The sequence below is a fragment of the Carcharhinus amblyrhynchos genome, unplaced genomic scaffold, assembly GCF_965287045.1.
Source record: "Carcharhinus amblyrhynchos unplaced genomic scaffold, sCarAmb.v2.hapA scaffold_43, whole genome shotgun sequence".
Classification (NCBI taxonomy): domain Eukaryota; kingdom Metazoa; phylum Chordata; class Chondrichthyes; order Carcharhiniformes; family Carcharhinidae; genus Carcharhinus; species Carcharhinus amblyrhynchos.
The window spans coordinates 1545105-1566741 of NW_027649784.1; the positions used below are offsets into that span (position 1 = coordinate 1545105).

General features: G+C 48.6%; 1 protein-coding gene across 3 annotated transcripts in view; it reads left to right on the top strand.

Annotated features, from left to right (window-relative positions):
- The first annotated feature begins 1620 nt into the window (after nucleotides 1-1620).
- The window catches only part of LOC145337127 (P2Y purinoceptor 3-like), a 28556-nt gene continuing 8539 nt past the window's right edge, over nucleotides 1621-21637 (top strand). For 2 of the 3 annotated variants that reach the window (XM_080181898.1, XM_080181897.1), the window contains exon 1: nucleotides 1621-1854. The gene's annotated coding sequence lies outside the window, so the exon portion shown is untranslated. Of the gene's footprint in view, nucleotides 1855-2823; nucleotides 2848-21637 lie in introns of those variants that run through there. The other variant, XM_080181899.1, reaches the window with a different exon arrangement.

The window sequence follows — 21637 nt, forward strand, 5'->3', positions numbered from 1 at the left end:
ACATCAAAAGAGAAAGACACTTCACTGGTGGTAATTTCTGAGCCGTTCCAGAACAATCCCTGCTAATTAAACGAGGACTTAAACTGAAGCAAATTGCACCAGTGCCCATATATCCCATAATTTCATAGATCATAGAACACAGGTCATAGAACCCTACAGTGCAGAAAGAGGCCCTTCAGCCCATCGAGTCTGCACTGAACACAATCCCACCCAAGCCCTATCCCCATATCCCTACATATTATACCCACTAATCTCTCTAACCTACACATCCCCGGACACTAAGGGGCAATTTCTTAGCATGGCCAATCAACCTAACCCTGCACATCTTTGGACTGTGGGAGGAAACCAGAGTACCCGGAGGAAACCCACACAGACACAAGGAGAATGTGCAAACTCCACACAATTTCAGTGGAATTCTGCAGGGTGCCTGCAGGGGGCAGAATATCCCAGTGTCAAAAGAGGCTTAACCCGTCCAGATATTGCTCTATTGGCTCATAGTTACAACCATAGAATCCCTACAGTGCAGGAGGAGGCCATTCAGCCCATCAGGTCTGTACTGACCACAATCCCACAGGCATCATTCCCATAACCCTGCGCATCTACCCTGCTAATCCCCCCAAAACTAAGGGGCAATTTATCATGGCCAATCCACCTAACCCACACATCTTTGGACACTAAGGGGCAATGTAGCACGGCCAATCCACCTAACCTGCACATCTTTGGACACTAAGGGGCAATTTAGCATGACCAATCCACCTAACCTGCACATCTTCGGAATGTGGGAGGAAACTGCAGCACCCGAGGGAAACCCACGCAGACACTGGGAGAACATCCAAACTTGGCACAGACGGTCACCCAGGCCGGAATCGAGCCCAGGTGTCCGGCGTTGAGACAGGTTGCTCTGAAACAGAGATCGGAGTGGGGGGAGTGGGGGATCTCCTGTGATCCCAGGATTGTGGGAAATTCTCACACAAGGTCCCGGTACAGGGATTTGAGTGTCAGATCCAACACCCTCCCTCCCAGCGCAGTAGCGAGGGAGCAGTACGCTGGTGGAGGTGGTCACTTTAAGGGTGGGGGGGGGGGGAGCAGGGGAAGGAGTGAGTGTGGAGTGGAAGCAGAGATATTGCGGGATATTGAAACATTGGAGCTGGAGCTTTCAGGAGAAAACTTCGGAAAGTTTTAGCAGAAAGGGTGGCGAGAGATTTGGAACTCTGGTCCGCACAGGGCAAGTGATGCGAGGTTGGTAGTTAATTATAACATTGAGATTTTTGTTACTGAGTGATATTTCAGGAAAATTGACGGGTATTCAGGAATGCTGAGGGATATTTGCCGGACATTGAGGGATGTTGAGGAATATGAAGAACAAGGAGAACAAAGAAAATTACAACACAGAGAGGGGTTGAAATGTCTGGGAGGGGAACAGGAGCGAAAGGGGATGAAGCGTTTGGGGTGTTACAGGAGGAAGAGGGGTTGAAGTGTCCGGGGAGGGGACAGGAGTGAGAAGGGTTGGAGGTGGGGGTGAGAATTAAAGAGGGGACAGGGTTTCAGTCCGGGAGCTGGGACCTCCAGCCAGTTGCCGTGACGACAGGAGCGAGTGACTTATTAACCGGGGTAACGAGGTGCATCAGGGAGCTGACACAGCTGTACTCGGCACAAGAGCGGAGCTGACGGTTAACTCCGGAGTCCCGAACGGAGGAAAGTAACGGGCGTTTAACTCTGGCCGGCGTGCCCCCCCCCCCTCCCCTCCCCGCTCCCCACCTCTCCCTGCAGGAACGGGACACCGAGAGTCGGGGAGGGGCAGGGTGGGGTGACGCTGGGACTCTGCGTGGGAGCCACCCCGTGTGTTCCTATCCCGTGAGTACTACAGCTCCCTCACCGAGCCAGGAGCTCGCGGTTATGGTTTAAGGAGGAAGGGTTTAACGGTTGAAGGGACGGGCTTTGCGAGGAGCTTTCGGTCCGAGAAACCTTACCCGCTCCCCGCCCCCCCCCCTTCTCCCCGGCACGCTCACGAGCGTCGGGAAGGACAAGGTACGCGAGTCTGGGCCACCATTGCATGAGGGACACGAGCGAATGTCCACATCATCATTGGTGAGTTCCCTACCTCAGCCCCACTTTTCCTGGGGTGGGGTGGGGGCAATAATTGGGAGTGGAGGAGGGGGGTGGTAGCCTGATCAGATGGGTGCGGACGGGCAGTGAAGAGACCTTGTCTCTTTCCCAATCTATTGCACAGTGCGATCCCAATCTGTGACACACCCGCAGTGGGCCGACCCTTACTGAACAGTCCCGGGACACACCTCAATAGCAAATCCCCACTTCAGGGTGAAAAAAAAAGGAAGGAGCCTAGAAATCTTCAAGATTGTGAGGGGCAGAGTAGATAGAAGTTTATTCCCAGGGGCGGAACAGTCAAATTACTCAGGGGCACAGGTTCAAGGTGTAAGAAGGCAAGGTTTAAAGGACATGTACGAGGCAAGTTTTATTTTTTACACAGAGGGTGGAGGGTGCCTGGATCTCGCTGCCGGGGGAGGCGGTGGAAGCGGATACAGTAGTGACTTTTAAGGGGCGTCTTGATAAGTGCAAGAATCAGATGGGAGAGGGATATGGTCCCTGGAAGGGTAGGGGATTTTGGTTCAGTGGGGCAACATGGTCGGTGCGGGCTTGGAGGGGCCGAAGGGCCTGTTCCTGTGCTGTAATTTTCTTTGTTCTTTGACTTGCATTTATATAACGCCTCTTGCGACTGAAGGAGACCTTTACGGATGTTGAGGTGCTTTTGAAGTGTGTTCACTGTCACAATATGGGAAACAGTGCAGGCAATGTGTGCACAGCAAGCTGCCATAAGATAACACCATGGTAATAATTGCATCAACTCTTATCTGTGTGCAATCCTATTGGATTGAGAATAAATATTAACTCAGGAGACGGGCTGGGGGGCGGGTATCTGTCCATCACACTCTGAACCTGATAACCCCCACCCTCCCACAATCCTCACCTTCTAATCCTTACTTTTAGCTCCCCACTTATAGAACCCTCGCTATCTCTGTAGCCTCCTCCAGCCCCTATCTCTGTAACCTCCTCCAGCCCCTACACCCTCTCCCTATCTCTGTAACCTCCCCCAGCCCCGAATCCCTCCCTATCTCTGAAACCTCCTCCAGCCCCTACACCCCCTCCCTATCTCTGTAACCTCCTCCAGCCCCTACACCCCCTCCCTATCTCTGAAACCTCTTCCAGCCCCTACACCCCTCCCTATCACTGAAACCTCCTACACCCCCTCCCTATCTCTGAAACCTCCTCCAGCCTCTACACCCCTCCCTATCTCTGTAACCTCCTCCAGCCCCCTACACCCCACCCTATCTGTAACCTCCTCCAGCCCCTACACCCCTATCTCTGTAACCTCCTCCAGCCCCTACACCCCCTCCCTATCTCTGCAACTTCCTCCAGCCCCTCCACCCCCTCCCTATCTCTGCAACTTCCTCCAGCCCCTCCGAGATCTCTGCACTCCTCTGATTCCGGCCTCTTGGGCATCCCGCGATTCCCATCGCTCCACCACTGGCAGCTGTGTGTTCAGCTGCCCGGGAGCTCTGAAATTCCTCCCTAAACATCTCCTTCTCTCTGTCTCTCTCTATCTTTCCCTCTCTCACAATCTCTCTCTCTCTCTCCCCCACCTCTGTCTCTCTCCCCCCTCTTCCTATCTCACCCCCTCTCTGTCTGTCCCTTTCTCTCTGACTCTCCCTCTGTCTTTCCCCCTCTCTGTCTCTGTCCCCTCACTGTGTCTCTCCCGCTCTCTCTCTCCCTCTATCTCTACCCATCTCTGTCTCTCCTCCTCTGTCTCTCCCTCTCTCTCTTTCTTTCCCTCTCTGCCCCTCTGACGCTCTCCCAGTCTCTCCCCCTCTCTGTCTCTCATTCTCTTGCTCTCTCTCATTCTCTCCCTCTCTCTCTGTCTCTCCCCCTCTCTGTCTCTCTTGCTCCATCTAACTCTCTCTCTCTCTCCCTCTCCCGTTCTCTCTATACTTTTCCCCTCTCTCTCTCTCTCTCTCTCTCCCCCCTATTCTCTCCCTCTCTATCTCTCTCTCTCTCCCTCTCCTCCACCCCACTCTCTCAGTAGCTGTTTGTGTCTTGTTTCTGGGTGCTGATGTTGTCAGGGTGTGTTCTATGCTCCGTGCAGCCTCCGGTTCCGAGCCTGAACACGGATTTTCCTGAATATCCGCTGGGTTTCCATCCCGGGGTGTTAGTCAGGTGCTTTCCTCCGCTTGGTTAAAGACCCTCTGACAGTGCGGCGCTCCCTCACCACTGACCCTCTGACAGTGTGGCGCTCCCTCAGCAATGACCCTCTGACAGTGCGGCGCTCCCTCAGCACTGACCCTCTGACAGTGCGGCGCTCCCTCAGCACTGACCCTCTGACAGTGCGGCGCTCCCTCAGCGCTGATACTTCTGTTCCTTTCTCCCTCCATTTGTTTATCCAGTTTTCCTCCTTAAATATCTCAATATTATTCACCTTGACCACTCCCCGTGGGAGCAAGTCCCACATTTTTCCCACTCCCCATGGGAACAAGTCCCACATTCTCCCTGCTCCCCGTGGGAGCGAGTCCCACATTCTCCCCATTCCCCGTGGGAGCGAGTCCCACATTCTCCCCATTCCCCGTGGGAGCGAGTCCCACATTCTCCCCATTCCCCGTGGGAGCGAGTCCCACATTCTCCCCATTCCCCGTGGGAGCGAGTCCCACATTCTCCCCGCTCCCCGTGGGAGCGAGTCCCACATTCTCCCCGCTCCCCGTGGGAGCGAGTCCCACATTCTCCCCGCTCCCCGTGGGAGCGAGTCCCACATTCTCCCCGCTCCCCGTGGGAGCGAGTCCCACATTCTCCCCGCTCCCCGTGGGAGCGAGTCCCACATTCTCCCCCACTCTCCGTGGGAGCGAGTCCCACATTCTCCCCCACTCCCCGTGGGAGCGAGTCCCACATTCTCCCCACTCTCTGGATAAAGATCTTTCTACTGAATTTCCATTGTCACAGAATTATTACGGTGCAAGGAGAGGCCATTTGGCCCATCCTGTTTGCACCGGCTCTCCCAATGAGCATCGTGAGTTCGTCCCATTCCCCTGCCTTTTCCTGTGACCCCTGTTTCTATTCAAACAATCACCTAATGTCCTCCTGAATGCCTCGGTGGAATCTGCCTCCACCACATTTCCAGGCAGTGCCTTCCAGACCCCAACCACTCGCTGAACGAAGTTTGTTATCACATCACATTCGCTTCTTCTACAAATCACCTTAAATCTGCACCCTCTCATTCTCACTCCTTTTCTGAGCTGGAACAGTTTCTCCCTCTCTACTCTGTCCCAGACCCCATTATGATTTTGAACATCTCTAATGAATCTTCTCTGCAAGGACAGTCCCAACCTCTCCAATCCATCCTCATAACAGAAATTTCTCAGCCATGGAACTATCCTTGTAAATCTCTTCTGCACTCTCTCCAATGTTTAAGTTAAGTTTATCTATTAGTGTCACAAGTCGGCTTACATTAACACTGCAATGAATTTACTGTGAAAATCCCCTAGTCACCACACTCCGGACACTGAGGGATAATTTAGCACCTAACCCGCACGTCTTTCGGACTGTGGGAAGAAACTGTTGCACCCGGAGGAAACCCACACAGACACGGGGAGAACGTGCAGACTCCGCACAGACAGTGACCCGGGTCCCTGGTGCTGTGATGCTAACCACTGTGCCAGCATAGCCGCCCCAATGTGTTCACATTCTCCCAACTCAACTTTGTCTGCCACCTATCTGTCCACTCTACCAATCTGTCAATTTCTAAACTGTCCTCGTCACAGTTTACAATGCTTTGTGTCATCTGTAAGCTTTGAAATTGTCCCCTGCACACCAGGATCGAGATCATTATCAGGAAAAGCCAGGGTCCCAATACTGACCCCGGGAAACACCACAACAAACCTTCCTCCAGCCTGAAAAATATACATTGACCATTACTCTCTGCTTCTTATTATTCCACAAATTTTGTATCCGTGCTAAATTGTCCCTTAGTATCCAAAGGTGTGCAGGTTAGGTGGATTGGCCATGCTAAATTGCCCCTTAGTGTCTAAAGATGTGCAGGTTAGGTGGATTGGCCAAGCTAAATTGCCCCTTAGTGTCTAAAGATGTGCAGGTTAGGTGGATTGGCCAAGCTAAATTGCCCCTTTACGTCAGGGGGATTGACAGGGTGAAAATGTGGTGGATAGAGCCTGGGTGGGTAGTTGTCAGTGTCGGCTCAATGGGGCCAAATGACCTTCTTGGTCACTGTGTTGATTCTATGAATGACCAGGATAGGAAGTTCTCCTCGGATTCTGGCAAAACTGGAGCCCATTGAGGGTGGCACGGTAGCACAGTGATTAGGACTGCTACCTCACAGCGACAGGGATCTGGGTTCAATTCCTGGCTTGGGTGACTGTCTGTGTGGAGTCTGCAAATTCTCCCCATGTCTGCGTGGGTTTCCTCCGGCTGCGCTGGTTTCCTCCCACAGTCCAAAAGTGTGTGGGTTAAGCGGATTGGCTGTGCTAGATTGCCCCTTAGTGCCAGGGGGAACTAGAAAGGTATGTATGGGTTATGGAAATAGAGATGGGGTGGGATTGTGATCAGTGCAGACTCGATGGGCCAAATGGCCTCCTTCTGCACTGTAGGGATTCTATGATTTTATGATTGACAAGACTGCCTTAATGTGACCGTGGCCCAGGACATAGAAACATAAGAACTAGAAGTGCCAGGAGGTCACATTACTCCTCAGGGCTGTTCCCCTGATCGGAATGTACATCCCAGATAACCCTTCACCTCCCCCAGAGTTCATCAAGAACCATCTCACTCTGCCTTAAGAAAAATATTCAAAGGCTCTGTTCTCACCGCCTGTGAGGAAGAGAGTTCTAGCAACTCACTATGGTCCGAGAGAAAAACATTCCCCTTGCCTCTGTCTTCAATGGGCGACCCTTTATTTTTAAACAGTGACTCCCTCGTTCTAGATTCTCTCACAAGAGGAAACATTCTTTCCACATCCACCCTCTCAGTACTCCTCAGCACCTCATGTGGTGCTGGTTGACCAGGCCTGGGGTTCAAATGGGAAGGAGTCTGGCCCTTTGAGAGTGTCTGCGTTGGCAAGTCATGTTGAGGCCGTGTAGAATTTTAGTTAGGCCACTTTTGGAATATTGCATACGGTTCTGGTTGCCACGCTATCTCCTAAGGCTTTGGAGAAGGTACAGAGAAGGTTTACGAGGAGAGGATGTTGCCTGGTTTGGAGAGTATTAGCTATGACGAGAGATTGGAGAAACTCGGTTTGATCTCACTGGAATGGCAGAGACTGAGGGGCGACCTGATAGAAGTCTACAAGATTATGACAGGCACAGATAGAATGGAGAGTCGGAGACTTTTTCTCAGGATGAAAATCTCAATTACTGGGGGACACAAGTTTCAGGTAAAAGGGGGAAAGTTTAAAGGAGATGTGAGAGGCAAGTTTTTTTAACACAGAGGGTGGCAAGTGCCTGGAATGCAGAGGAGATGGTAGAAGCAGATACAGTAGCAAAATTTAAGAGGCATGTTGACAGAGGGAAGTGATGGCCTAGTGTTATTATCACTAGACTATTAATCCAGAAACTCAGCTAATGTTCTGGGGGATCCAGGTTCAAATCCCACCACGGCAGACGGTGGAATTTGAATTCAATAAAATAAAATCTGGAATTAAGAATCTACTGATGACCCATTGTTGGAAAAACCCATCTGGTTCCCTTTAGGGAAGGAAATCTGCCGTCCTTACCCGGTCTGGCCTACATGTGACTCCAGAGCTACCACCAATGTAGTTGACTCTCAAGTGCCCTCCAAGAACAACTAGGGACGGGCAATAAATGCTGGCCCAGCCAACGATGCCCATGTCCTACGAATGAATAAAAATAAAATTAATGGGCAGGGAAGAGAGGAACACGGACCGCGTAGAGGCAAAAGGCCTTTAATTTAGAAAGGTGTCATGTGTCAGCACAGGTGTGGAGGGCCAGAGGGCCTGTTCCCGTGCTGTGCTGTTCTTTGATTTTGGTAAATTGGGATTCAGTTCTCTGAAGTTTAGAAGAATGAGGGGCAATCTTATTAAACATATAGAATCCTAAAGGGTTTAAATTATTTATTAGTGTCACAAGTAGGCTTACATTAACACTGCAATGAAGTTATTGTGAAAATCCCCTAGTTGCCACACTCTGGCGCCTGTTCAGTAACACTGAGGGAGAATTTAGTATGCCTTTTGGACTGTGGGACGAAACAGGAGCACCCGGAGGAAATCCACACAGACACGGGGACAATGTGCAAATTCCACACAGACAGTGACCCAAGCTGGGAATTGAACCCGGGTCCCTGGCGCTGTGAGGCAGCAGTGCTAACCACTGTGCCACCGTCCTGCCCCAACCCCCATGCCATTGAGAGATTGTCTCTGCTGGTCAGGGAATCTAGAACACAGGGGACAGACTCAGGGTGATTTCTTCACTCTGAGGTTCCTGGGTGCTGTGTTGGGGACAGCGCTCAAGTCTGGCATATGCTGCTTGTTCATTTCTGTGGGAATCATGGGCACTGGATGGACAAGTGAGGGGGAAGATCTGCCATGATGATATTGAATGGGCCCAATGGACCAAAAGGTCTGCTGCTGCCCCTTCTGCTCATTTCTTTCCACAAGGTGGCAAATTACACACACACACACACACACACACACACACACAGTCTCTCTCAACATACACTGTCTCTCTCTCTCTCTCACACACACACACACACGCTCAGTCTCTCTCTCTCTCACACATACACACACACACTCAGTCTCTCTCTCTCTCTCACTCACTCACTTACACACACACAGACACTCAGTCTCTCTCTCTCACACACACACACGCTCAGTCTCTCTCACACACACACACACTCAGTCTCTCTCTCTCTCACACACACACACACGCTCAGTCTCACACACACACACTCGGTCTCTCTCACACACACACACACACTCAGTCTCTCTCTCTCACACACACACACTCAGTCTCTATTTCTCAACACACACACTCGGTCTATCTCTCACACACACACACACACACTCAGTCTCTCTCTCTCTCTCACACACACACACACACACACACATACACTCAGTCTCTCTCTCTCACACACACACACTCAGTCTCTATTTCTCAACACACACACTCAGTCTCTCTCTCTCTCACACACACACAGACACTCTCACATACACAGTCACACAGCCTCTCTCACACACACACAATCACTCTCACATACACAGTCACATAGCCTTTCTTCCACAGTCACTCTCAGATACACAGTCACACAACTTCTCCCACAGTCACTCTCACATACACACAGTCACATAGTCTCAGCCTCTCTCACATACAGTCACTCTCACATACACACAGTCACACAGTCTCTCTCACACATACACACTCTCACATACAGTCTCACATATACACAGTCACGTAGTCTGTCTCACATACACACAGTCACACATACACAGTCCCATACACACACACATGTCAAACATATGCATGGACACAAGCACACTTATACACATGCATATACCCACACGTGCGTACACAGACAGACATGCACACACACGCTGCACTTTTTTGCTGTGTACGCCACCACACAAACACATGCACACATAAACACATAAAAACACACACACAACCATAAATACACACGTGCACTGTACACACATATACACGCATCCATGTACACACACAACCCATATGTACATGCATGCACAATCTTTTCCATTATGTGGCTCTCTGTAAGCTCACAGCTGCAGCACAGTGTGTGTTGTTAGATGTGGGAGAGGGCTGTGTGCGTTCTGCACACATTGCAATCGTGGGGAGCTAGCCTGCTGTGATATGGACCCTTGTCCCTTTCTGGAGGTTTCTCAGGTTACTGGTTAACCAGAGAATGCCATGATGTCCTGTTAGCCATTTACCCAGCGAGGCTGGAACCGCCGGCAGTAGCCCTGAGTGCCCAGGATGAAAAACTCTTACACTTGTGATGTTTGCAAAACAAAAATAACAGCTCATCAGCAAATCGCACGCCGTGCGGAGAAGGAGCTGGAAGAAGGTTGCTAACTCGTGCTGGGTGGATTGGTGGAGGCTCCATCATGTGAACTCATATTACTACACCCCTTGCACCCCTACCCTCCCCTCCCCTTCTAACCCTCCATCCCCACTTAGGTTAGGTGGATTGGCCATGCTAAATTGCCCCTTAGTGTCCAAAGATGTGTAGGTTAGGTGGATTAGCTATGCTAAATTGTCCCTTAGTGTCCAAAGATGTGTAGGTTAGGTGGATTAGCTATGCTAAATTGTCCCTTAGTGTCCAAAGATGTGCAGGTTAGGTGGATTGGCCATGCTAAATTGTCCCTTAGTGTCCAAAGATGTGCAGGTTAGGTGGATTGGCCATGCTAAATTGTCCCTTAGTGTCCAAAGATGTGCAGGTTAGGTGGATTGGCCATGTTAAATTGTCCCTTAGTGTCCAAAGATGTGCAGGTTAGGTGGATTGGCCATGATAAATTGCCCCCTTGGTGTCCAAAGATGTGCAGCGATGATGCATGAGGATACCAAGGTCTCGTTGAGTATCCACCTCTCTCAATTTATACCCATTCAAGTAATAATCTTGGTGTATGAAAAACCACCATGATGGACTGCAATGGTTGAAAGTAGTTTTCCCCCACTTTCTCAATGGGCGATAAACGCTGGCCTTGCCAATGAAGCTCATACTCCATCGATAATTATTTTCTTTCAATTCTTGCATTGGAGGAATGTAACTTATTGACAGGAGAGGAAAGGAATGGAACAGGGAATGAGGCCTACTCAAACAGGCCTCAAGGCCTGAGATGAACTCTTCCCACTGGGAGAGAGATTTCTTGCTTGCATGTGGGACAGTCCTTTTCAATTCATTCTCAGGATGTGAGAATCCTTGGTAAGGCAGCCATCCGTTACCACTCCGTGTTTATCAGGCCTCCTCAGAGGGCAGTTATGAGAGCATTAGAGCGGGACTGAAACTTTGGGCCCAGTCTGCCTAAGGAAGGCGTGTTTCCTTGTCTGTAAAGTTGGATTTTTATGACAAATTTCCTGGTCATACTGCTGCACGCTTCATATTTCCAAATTATTTTAAGAGTTGCATTCAGATTCTCAAAAGAATCCGAATTGCTATTTTTGGCAAAATATGTGGGATCCAGAGAGAAAGGCCACCTTGTGAGATTGGCATGTATTTTAGCGAATTATGGACAGAAAATAAACAAAACTGTGCATGTTTGTGTGTATGTGTCTGTGCGTGTGTCTATGTATGCATCAGTGTGTGTGTGTCTGTCTGTATGTACATGTCTGTTATGTATGTGTGTCTGTGTGTATATATATGTGTGTGTATGTCTGTATTGGGCAGGTCAGTTTATTTATGTGCCAGTGTCTGTGTGTGCATGTCTGTATGTATGTGTCTCTGCGTGTGTTTGCATGGGCAGGTCATTTTGTGTGTGTGTGCACACGCACGTGGGGGTACGTCCATGTCTGAATGTATGTGTGTGTGTGCGTGTGTGCACGCACATGCAGGATATTTTCATGCCTGAATGTATGTGTGTGTGCATGTGAGTGTGTGTATGAACCTAACCCACTTTTAGTTCACATGTTAGAGTAAGTGAGGCCTACAGAGACAGGCTTCTGTACAGACGCAGGGCAGTGCAACCAGATGGAGAGAAGGAAGAATAGAGAGGATGATGGTTACATGAGTATGAGAGAAAGATAGAGCAAGTGAGAGATTATAATATTGATAAAATGAGTGTGGGAGACAGTGATAGGAAGAATGGGGGGTGGGGGGGGGGGGCGGGGGGGGAGAGAGAGAACAATGTCTAATGTCCAACAGTTTATGATTTGCCACATTACGCCTTTGCTGATGGAGGCCTTGTCCAATGGGTCTTAGGAGAAGGGTTAGCATTTTAATCCGATGGAGCCGGGGTCACGTTCAGAACATGAATAGATGGACTGAGCCTTTGCTGTTAGGCTGCATCTCCCCTGGCTGAGCTACAGATACAGAGGTTGAACGAGGATTGTTTTCCTGTGAAAATCGATTACTGGGTGATCTAACCAAAGTTATTTTAAGATGATTAGAAGATCAAGAGAGAGAAATATTTCTTCTTGTTGGGTTGGGTTGGGTGGGGTGGGGTGGTGGTGGTTGGGGGGGGTGGGGGGGGCAGAATTCCTAAAGTTTGAGCCAGACCATTCAGGTCTACATCTGATCGTTCATTTTAGGTCTTTTCAGTTAATACTTATCTATCCAATAAATGATTACAATTATTGGGTGAATAGAAAGGGGAAATGAGAAGCCAATCAATTTATACAGAGTACAAAAGATTACATTTGAAAAGCCTATTTGGCTCCCTATTGGGTAGCTATGGCAGCCTTGGTACCAGACCCTAGAATGTTAAGGGCAGAACAGAGAAAAATAGTTGACTATGAAGGAGACGTAGGCCTAGAAAATATATTTCTAACCGAATTCTCACTGGAGTTGTACCAAACATGTTCATGGGAGTGAGTGATATTCTGTCCCATCATTGCACCAACGCTGACCAACAAATGTTTCCATCTGTGCATTCTGTACTGTGAGCATGGGAAGGTCCAAAGATGTGCAGATTAGGTGGATTAGCCATGCTAAATTGCCCCTTAATGTCCAAAGATGTGCAGGTTAGACGGATTGGCCATGCTAAATTGCCCCTTAGTGTCCAAAGATGTGCGGGCTGGGTGGATTGGCTATGCTAAATTGCCCCTTAGTGTCCAAAGATGTGAGATTTGGTAGATCAGCTATGCTAAATTGCCCCTTAGTGTCCAAAGATGTGCAGATTTGGTAGATCAGCCATGCTAAATTGCCGCTTAGTGTCCAAAGATGTGCAGGTTTGGTAGATTAGCTATGCTAAATTGCCCCTTAGTGTCCAAAGATATGCAGGTTAGGGGGATTAGCTGTGCTAAATTTCCCCTTAGTTTACAAAGATGTGCAGGTTAGGTGGATTGGCCATGCTAAACTGTCCCTTAGTGCCCAAAGATGTGCAGGTTAGGTGGATTGGCCATGCTAAACTGCCCCTTAGTGCCCAAAGATGTTTAGATTAAATGGATTGGTCATGCTAAATTGCCCCTTAGTTTCCAAAGATGTGTAAGGAAGAGGGATTAGTGGGTGAATACATGAGGTTACAGGGATAGAACCTGGATGGGATGCTCTGTCAGAGTCAGTGCAGGCTTGATGGGCTGAATGGCTTCCTTCTGCACCGTCGGGATTCTATGATTCTATAATCTCACAGTTTCTCTGTAGCACATCTTTGGACACTAAGGGACAATTTAGCATGGCCGATCCACCTAAAGTGCACATCTTTGGGCACTAAGGAGCAATTTAGCATGGCCAAACCACCTAAACTGCACATCTGTGTACAATTCCCATCTCCTCCCTTAAGCAGGGACATATTCATTTTGGGCAAAGTTCAGAGAAGGTTCATGAGGTTGTTTCCTGATGGGGCCTCCAATGAGAGGCAATTGAGCCAGTTGGGCCCCTCACTCATTGGAGATAGGACAGCACAATGGCACAGTGGTCAGCACGGCTGCAACATAGCGCTAGGGACCTGGGTTCGATTCCCAGCTTGTTTGACTGCCTGTGTGGAGTTTGCACATTCTCCCCATGTCTGCGTCGGTTTCCTCCAAAGATGCTTGGGTTAGGTCAATTGGCCATGCTGAATTGACCCTAGTTTTGGGGGAATTGCATGGTAAATATGTGGGGTTATGAGGATAGGGTGAGATTGTTGTTGGTGCAGGTCTGATGGGCTGAATGGCCTCCTTCTGCACTGTAGGAATTCTATGAAGCATAAAATATTCTGAGGGGGCTTAAGGGGGTAGATACTGAGGGGATGACTCCCCTCATGGGGAAATCTAGAAATGGGGGCTGGGGGGCACAGTTTAAAGATCTAGGATGGGACTTTCTACACCTCCCACCATGGTTTTCCCACTGAACGTTCTCCCCTGTCACTGGGAATCATGTAGTTGGGTGGAGAGGGGGGGAATCTTTGGAATTTTCTCTCCCAGAGGGTTGTGGAGGCTAGGTCACTCACTATATTCAAAACTGCGTTACAGAGATTGTTGATCGAGAAGGGGGGTCAAGGGTAGCAGAGCAAACATTAGGAACCAAATGGCCTCCTCCTATTCCTTATGCTCTTATTAGCAAAGTTATCAACACTCCCTGGACCACAGGCAATTGTACCTGTTCATAGAATCATAGAATCCCTACAAGAAGGCCATTTGGCCCATCGAGCCTGCACCGACAACAATCGCTCCCTAGTCCCATCCTCATAACCCCACCCAGTTACACCGCTCAGCCCTTTGACACTAAGGGGCAATTTAGCACGGCCAAATCACCTAACCCGCACATCTTTGGACACTAAGGGGTAATTTAGCATGGCCAATCCACCTAGCCCGCACATCTTTGGACACTAAGGAGCAATTTAGCATGGCCAATCCACCTAACCCGCACATCTGTGGACACTAAGGAGCAATTTAGCATGGCCAATCCCTCTAACCCACACATCTTCGAAGTGTGGGAGGAAACCAGAGCACCCGGAGGAAACCCACGCAGACACGGGAGGAGAACACAGACAGTGACCCAAGCTGGGAATCGAACCTGGTTACCTGGTGCTGTGAGGCAGCAGTGCTAACCATTGTGTCACCCCTCCAGATTTTTATGGTACGTCATCTTCTATGTTGTTGATATCAAACCTCAACACAGCGTACCAGTCTGGAGTGACACTGGTGCAATCCATTAACCATATATATCACACGTGGATGCTGTATCCTTTGACGGGATAGGATTAGCACGGTCTCCCCTCATGAGGCCATTCACAAGGTATTGGCATACGTTAGTTATATTACTAAAAATAAAGCTGTGTCCAGGCCTAATCCAGAGAACCTGAATATTACCAAGACAAGTTTAGAAATTAGTTAAAAAGTTAGACGTTTGATTTGATTTATTATTGTCACATGTATTGGGATACAGTGAAAAGTATTGTTTCTTGCACGTGATACAGACAAAGCATACTGTTCATAGAGTACATGGGGAGAAGGATTTGATTTGATTATTGAGACATGTATTGGGATACAGTGAAAAGTATTGTTTCTTCCGCACGATACAGACAAAGCATACCATTCATAGAGTACATGGGAAGAAGGAGAGGGTGCAGAATGTAGTGTTACAGTCATTGTTAGAAAAACCCATCTGGGTTCACTAATGTCCTTTAGAGAAGGAAATCTGCCGTCCTTACCTGATCTGGCCTACATGTGACTCCAGAGCCACAGCAATGGTGGTCAACTCTTAACTGCCCCTCTGAAATGGCCTGAGTGAGACACTTAGTTCAAGGGGCAATTAGGGATGGGCAATAAATGCTGGCCCAGCCCAGAGTATGATGGCAACTTTCCTCCCCTGAAGGGTGTTGATGAAACAACTTGGCCACTTTTACTGACACCTTTATATCGATAGTCATCGACTTCAGGGTGTGCAGAGGAGAGCACGCCCCTGTCTACGTCAATGGGAATGAAGTAGAAATGGAGAGCTTCAAGCTTTTAGGTGTTCAGATCACCAACAACCTGTCCTGGTCCCCCCCCATGCTGATGCTATAGTTAAGAAAGGCCACCAACACCTCTACTTTCTCAGAAGGCTAAGGAAATTTGGCATGTCAGCTATGATTCTCACCAACTTTTACAGATGCACCATAGAAAACATTCTTTCTGGTTGTGTCACAGCTTGGTATGGGTCCTGCTCTTCCCAAGATCGCAAGAAACTACGAAGAGTCATTAACGTAGTCCAAACTATCACGCAAACCAGCCTCCCATCCATTGACTCCATCTATACTTCCCATTGCCTTGGGAAAAGCAGCCAGCATAATTAAGGACCCCACGCACCCCGGACATTCTGTCTTCCACCTTCTTCCGTCGGGACAAAGATACAAAAGTCTGAGGTCACGCACCAACCGGCTCAAGAACAGCTTCTTCCCTGCTGCCATCAGACTTTTGAATGGACCTACCTCGGATTAAGTTGATCTTCCTCTACACCCTAGCTATGACTGGGAAGTATAAGAACATAAGAAATAGGAGCAGGAGTAGGCCATCTAGCCCTTCAAGCCTGCCCGCCATTCAATAAGATCATGGCTGATCTGTCGTGGCTCAGTTCCACCTTCCCGCCCCCTCCCCATAACCCTTAATCCCCTTGCCTATCAAAAACCTATCAACCCGCGTCTTAAATATATTTAGCGAGGCAGCCTCCACCACTTCAACGGGCAGAGAATTCCAGAGGTTCCACCACCCTTTCAGTGAAGAAGTTCCTCCTCAACTCTGTTCTAAACCGCTCCCCCCCTTTATCTTGAGGCTGTGCCCCCTAGTCCTACTGTCCTTTCTGAGCGGGAAGAGCCTTTCCACCTCTATCCTATCCATCCCATTCATCATCTTATATGTCTCAATGAGATCTCCCCTCATTCTTCTAAACTCTAACGAGTACAAGCCTAGTTTATTCAGCCTCTCCTCATAGTTCAACCCCCTCAACTCCGGTATCAGCCTAGTAAACCTCCTCTGCACTCCCTCCAAGGCCAAAATATCCTCGCGTATGTGCGGCGACCAAAACTGCACACAGTACTCCAGCTGCGGCCTCACCAGTGCCCTGTACAGCTGCAGCAAGACCTCCCTACTTTTATATTCAATCCCCCTCGCTATGAAGGCCAGCATCCCATTCGCCTTCCTGACCACCTGCTGCACCTGCAGGCTGGGTTTTTGCGACTCATGCACAAGGACCCCGAGGTCCCTCTGCACTGTTGCATGCTGCAGTTTTTCGCCATGTAAGTAATAGTCCTTCCTACCATTATTCCTACCAAAGTGGACAACTTCACACTTGCCAATATTAAATTCCATTTGCCAGTTCCTGGCCCATTCGCCCAGCCTATCTACATCCTTCTGCAGACTTTCCACACCTTCCGCACAATTTGCTGTTCCACCAATTTTGGTGTCATCAGCAAATTTCGACATCATACACTCGGTTCCCTCCTTCAGATCATCTATATAAATGGTAAATAGCTGAGGCCCCAGCACCGACCCCTGGGGCACTGCACTAGTCACCAACTGCCAATCCGAATAGCACCCATTGACCCCTACTCTCTGCCTCCTATTTGTCAGCCAATCCCCTATCCACGCTAACACCCTACCCCCAACTCCATGCCCCCTGACCTTCTGTAATAACCTCTTGTGCGGCATCTTATCAAACACCTTCTGAAAATCAAGAAACACCACATCCACCGGCTCTCCTCTATCCACCGCCCTAGACACATCCTCATAGAACTCCAATAAATTCGTCAGACATGACTTCCCCTCAACGAAACCATGCTGCGTCTGCTCTATCAAACAATTCTCCTCAAGATGCCTTGCTATTTTCTCCTTGATCACGGATTCTAACATTGTACCTACAACAGACGTTAAACTAACCGGCCTATAATTCCCTGCCTTTTGACTGCCACCCTTCTTAAACAACGGTGTAACATTAGCCGTTTTCCAATCTTCCGGCACTTCCCCGGAATCCAGCGACGTTTGGAAAATAATCACCAAGGCATCCACTATCACCTCCGCCATTTCTTTCAGAACCCTTGGATGCATTCCATCCGGTCCTGGGGACTTGTCCACAATCAGTCCCTCCAGTCTTTCAAGCACTGCCCCTCTAGTAACAATAATGTCATTCAGGCCCTCTACTCCTACCATCTTTCCATCGCTAACACCCGGCAAACTATTCACGTCCTCCTCCGTGAAGACTGAAACAAAAAAGTTATTCAAGGCCTCAGCCATTTCCCCATCCCCTACCACTAAGTCCCCCCTCTCATCCTCTAAGGGTCCAACGTTCACCCTAGTCAGCCTCTTCCTTTTTATATATTTATAAAAACTCTTACTATCCTTTTTTATATTTAGCACTAACCCAGCTTCATAGTTTATCCTACCCTTCTTTATCAACTTCTTTGTTGATATTTAAACCTCTCCCAATCCTCTTCTCGCCCACTACTCTTGGCTACTCTAAACGCATCTGCTTTTAATTTAACACTTTCCTTTACCTCCTTTGTTATCCACGGCTGATTATCTCTCCTCCTACGATCCTTTTTAACCATCGGAATAAATTTCTGCTGAGCACCAAGAAAGATCTCCTTAAAGATCCTCCACTGCTCCTCAGCAGACCTACCTTCCAATGCGCTCCCCCACTCAACATTCGCCAATTCCTCTCTCATCCTATCGTACTCCCCTCTGTTCAAACAAAGGACACATGTCCGGGAACCCACTTTCTCTTCCTCCATCTGCATCAGAAACTCCACCATACAATGATCACTCTTCCCAAGAGGATCCTTCACCACAAGGTCCCTAATTCTACCTGCCTCATTACATAACACCAGATCCAAGATAGCTCACTCCCTCGTCGGCTCCAACACACACTGTTCAAGGAAACTATCCCGGCAGCATTCCAAGAACTCTTCCTCAAGCCCACCGCGTCCAACATGGGTCGACCAATCAATATGTAGATTGAAATCCCCCACAATTATCGCCGTTCCATTCCTGCACGCCGCACTTATTTGCGTGTTAACAGCCCGTCCCACCTCCAGATCATTATTTGGGGGCCCATAGACGACACCCACCAGCGTCTTCCTCCCTTTGCTGTTCCTAATCTCCACCCACAACGATTCCACTTTCTGCTCTTTGGCTCCTATATCATCCCTTACTACCACCCTGATGCTATCCTTAATCAGCAGAGCTATGCCCCCCGCTTTTTCCTCCTGCCTATCCTTCCTAAACACTTGATACCCCTGGACATTCAGCTCCCAGTCCCTGTCACCTTGCAGCCATGTCTCTGTAATGGCCACCAGATCATATCCTTTTGTGCTGATCTGCGCCACCAGCTCATCTACTTTATTCTGAATGCTTCGTGCATTTAGATAAAGTGCCTTCATCCCAGCCTTCACCTGTATCCTATTTGCTGGAACACCACCAACCTTACTCACGCCCCCTACTCCCCTCATTATTGGGACATCCTTGGCCTCTTCCCTTACCTGTACCCTCTCCTTTACTTTAGACCTCGTAATTTCACCTACCCTCGCACCCTCCCCCCCCTAATTAGTTTAAAGCCCTATTTATAGACGGAGTCAATGGATGGGAGGCTGGTTTGCGTGATACATTCTGCACTCTCTCCTTTCTTTCTCTATGAACGGTATGCTTTGTCTGTATAGTGCGCAAGAAACAATACTTACCACTGTATCCCAGTACATGTGACAATAATAAATAAAATAAAAATCAAATTCAGGACATCCCAAAGCTCTTCAGAGCCATGAAGTGCTTTTGAAAAGTAGTCACTGTTATGATCAGGTGGATTGGCTATGCTAAATTGACCCTAGTGTCAGGGGGATTAGCAGGGTAAATTTGAGGGGTTACAGGGTTAGGGCCTGGGTGGGATTGTGGTCGGTGCAGGCTCGATGGGTTGAATGGCCTCCTTCTGTACTGTAGGAATTCTATGATTCTATGACGTAAGAAATTGTGACAGCCAGTTTACACACAGCAAGATCCCACAAACAGCAATGTAATAATGACCAGACTCTGTTTTAATCAGTCACTTCCGACTGGTTCTACCTGAAAACAGTGGCTGTGTAATATTTCAGTGCTGGGAATGAGAGAACCACAGCCAAACTTCAGACACTTTTATCAGGATTCACTTACATCGATACAGCAACAGAAAGTGCTGGAAAATCTCAGCACTTTTGTTTGTGGAGTGAGAATAGAGCCAATGTTTCAAGTCTAGATGACCCTAGGTCCATTCAAAAGTCTGACAGCAGCAGGGAAGAAGCTGTTCTTGAGTCGGTTGGTACGTCACCTCAGACTTTTGTATCTTTTTCCCCATGGAAGCAGTTGGAAGAGAGAACGTCCGGGATGCGTGGGGGTCCTCGATTATGTGGCTGTTTTTCTGAGGCAGCGGGAAGTGTAGACAGAGTCAATGGGTGAGAGGGTGGTTTGCATGAGATGCTACTGAAATGCAACTCTTTCCCACAACACCACCCCTCCCTCTTGTGTTTCATATCACCATCGATGGTCAGTCCTTCAGTAAACCCAAGCTAAGCACTGTGCCAACCACCAGGGTGTGTAGGGTCCTTGATTATGCCGGCTGCTTTGCCGAGGCAGCGGGAAGTGTAGACAGAGTCAATGGATGGGAGGCTGGTTTGCGTGATGGATTGATTTGATTTGGTTTATTATTGTTACAGGTTATTAACCTAAAGTGAAAAGTATTGTTTCTTGCGTGCTATACAAAGCATACCGTTCATAGAGAAGGAAAGGAGACAGCGCAGAATGTAGTGTTACAGTCATAACTAGGATGTAGAGAAAGATCAACTTAATGACAGGTAGGTCCATTTAAAAGTCTGACAGCAGCAGGGAAGAAGCTGTTCTCGGTTTGTGACCTCAGACTTTTGTATCTTTTTCCTGGCCGAAGAAGGTGGAAGAGAGAATGTCCGGGGTGTGTGGGGTCCTTAATTATGCTGGCTGCTTCTCTGAGGCAGCGGGAAGTGTTGACAGAGTCAATGGATGGGAGGCTGGTTTGCGTGATGGATTGGGCTACATTCATGATCTTTTGTAGTTTCTTGCAATCTTGGTCAGAGCAGGAGCCCATACCAAACTGTGATACAACCAGAAAGAATGCTTTCTATGGTGCATCTGTAAAAGTTGGTGACAGTCAAAGTTAACATGCCAAATTTCCTTAGTCTCCTGAGAGAAAGCAGAGGCGTTGGTGGGGCTTTCTTAACTATAGTATCACCGTGGAGGTAGTGGTGAGCTGCCTTCTTGAACCCACTGCAGTCCCTGAGGTGTAGATACACCCAGAGTGCTGTTAGGGAGGGAGTTTCAGGATTTCGACCCAACCACAGTGTAGGAACAGCCGATACATTTCCAAGTCAGGATGCAGAGTGACTGGGAGGTGGTGATGTTCCCAGGTATCTACTGCCCATGTCCTTCTAGATGGTAGCGGTTGGAAGGTCAAAGGAGCCTTGATGAGTTGCTGTTTGTAGATGGTACACATGGCTGTCGCTGTGCGTCGGTGGTGGAGGGAGTGAATGATTGTGGATGGGGTGTCAATCAAGCGGGTCTGCTTTGTCCTGGATGGTGTCTTTGAGTGTTGCAGGAGCTGTGAAAAAAAGGCGTTATATTGTTGGTGGTCGGCCTGGACTCTTGGTTCTGCCGTTTGTGACTTTTCTCGTGCTTAAAAAAGCTTCAATGAAGCATCCAGAAACAGATGTTTCCTGTAATGTTTGTTGCAAAGGGACACTTTGATTTTTCAACTCTCAACTGATTACTCTGTCTCCGTTCAAAACTTCCAAATTGCTTAAAAATGCAAGGTCACGTTCCAAGGTTCACAGTTTATGTCCCAAGTATTCCGAGAAATCGTGGGTAACCTGGGCGTGAGCCAGCTGAAGTCCTCAATGTTTTGCCCGCTATCTCAGAGGGTGCCGGAACCAGAGCCTAAAAACAACGTTCCGTGCATTCTGATGTATCTCTGTGATTTGGATAAAGGACCAGGTTTT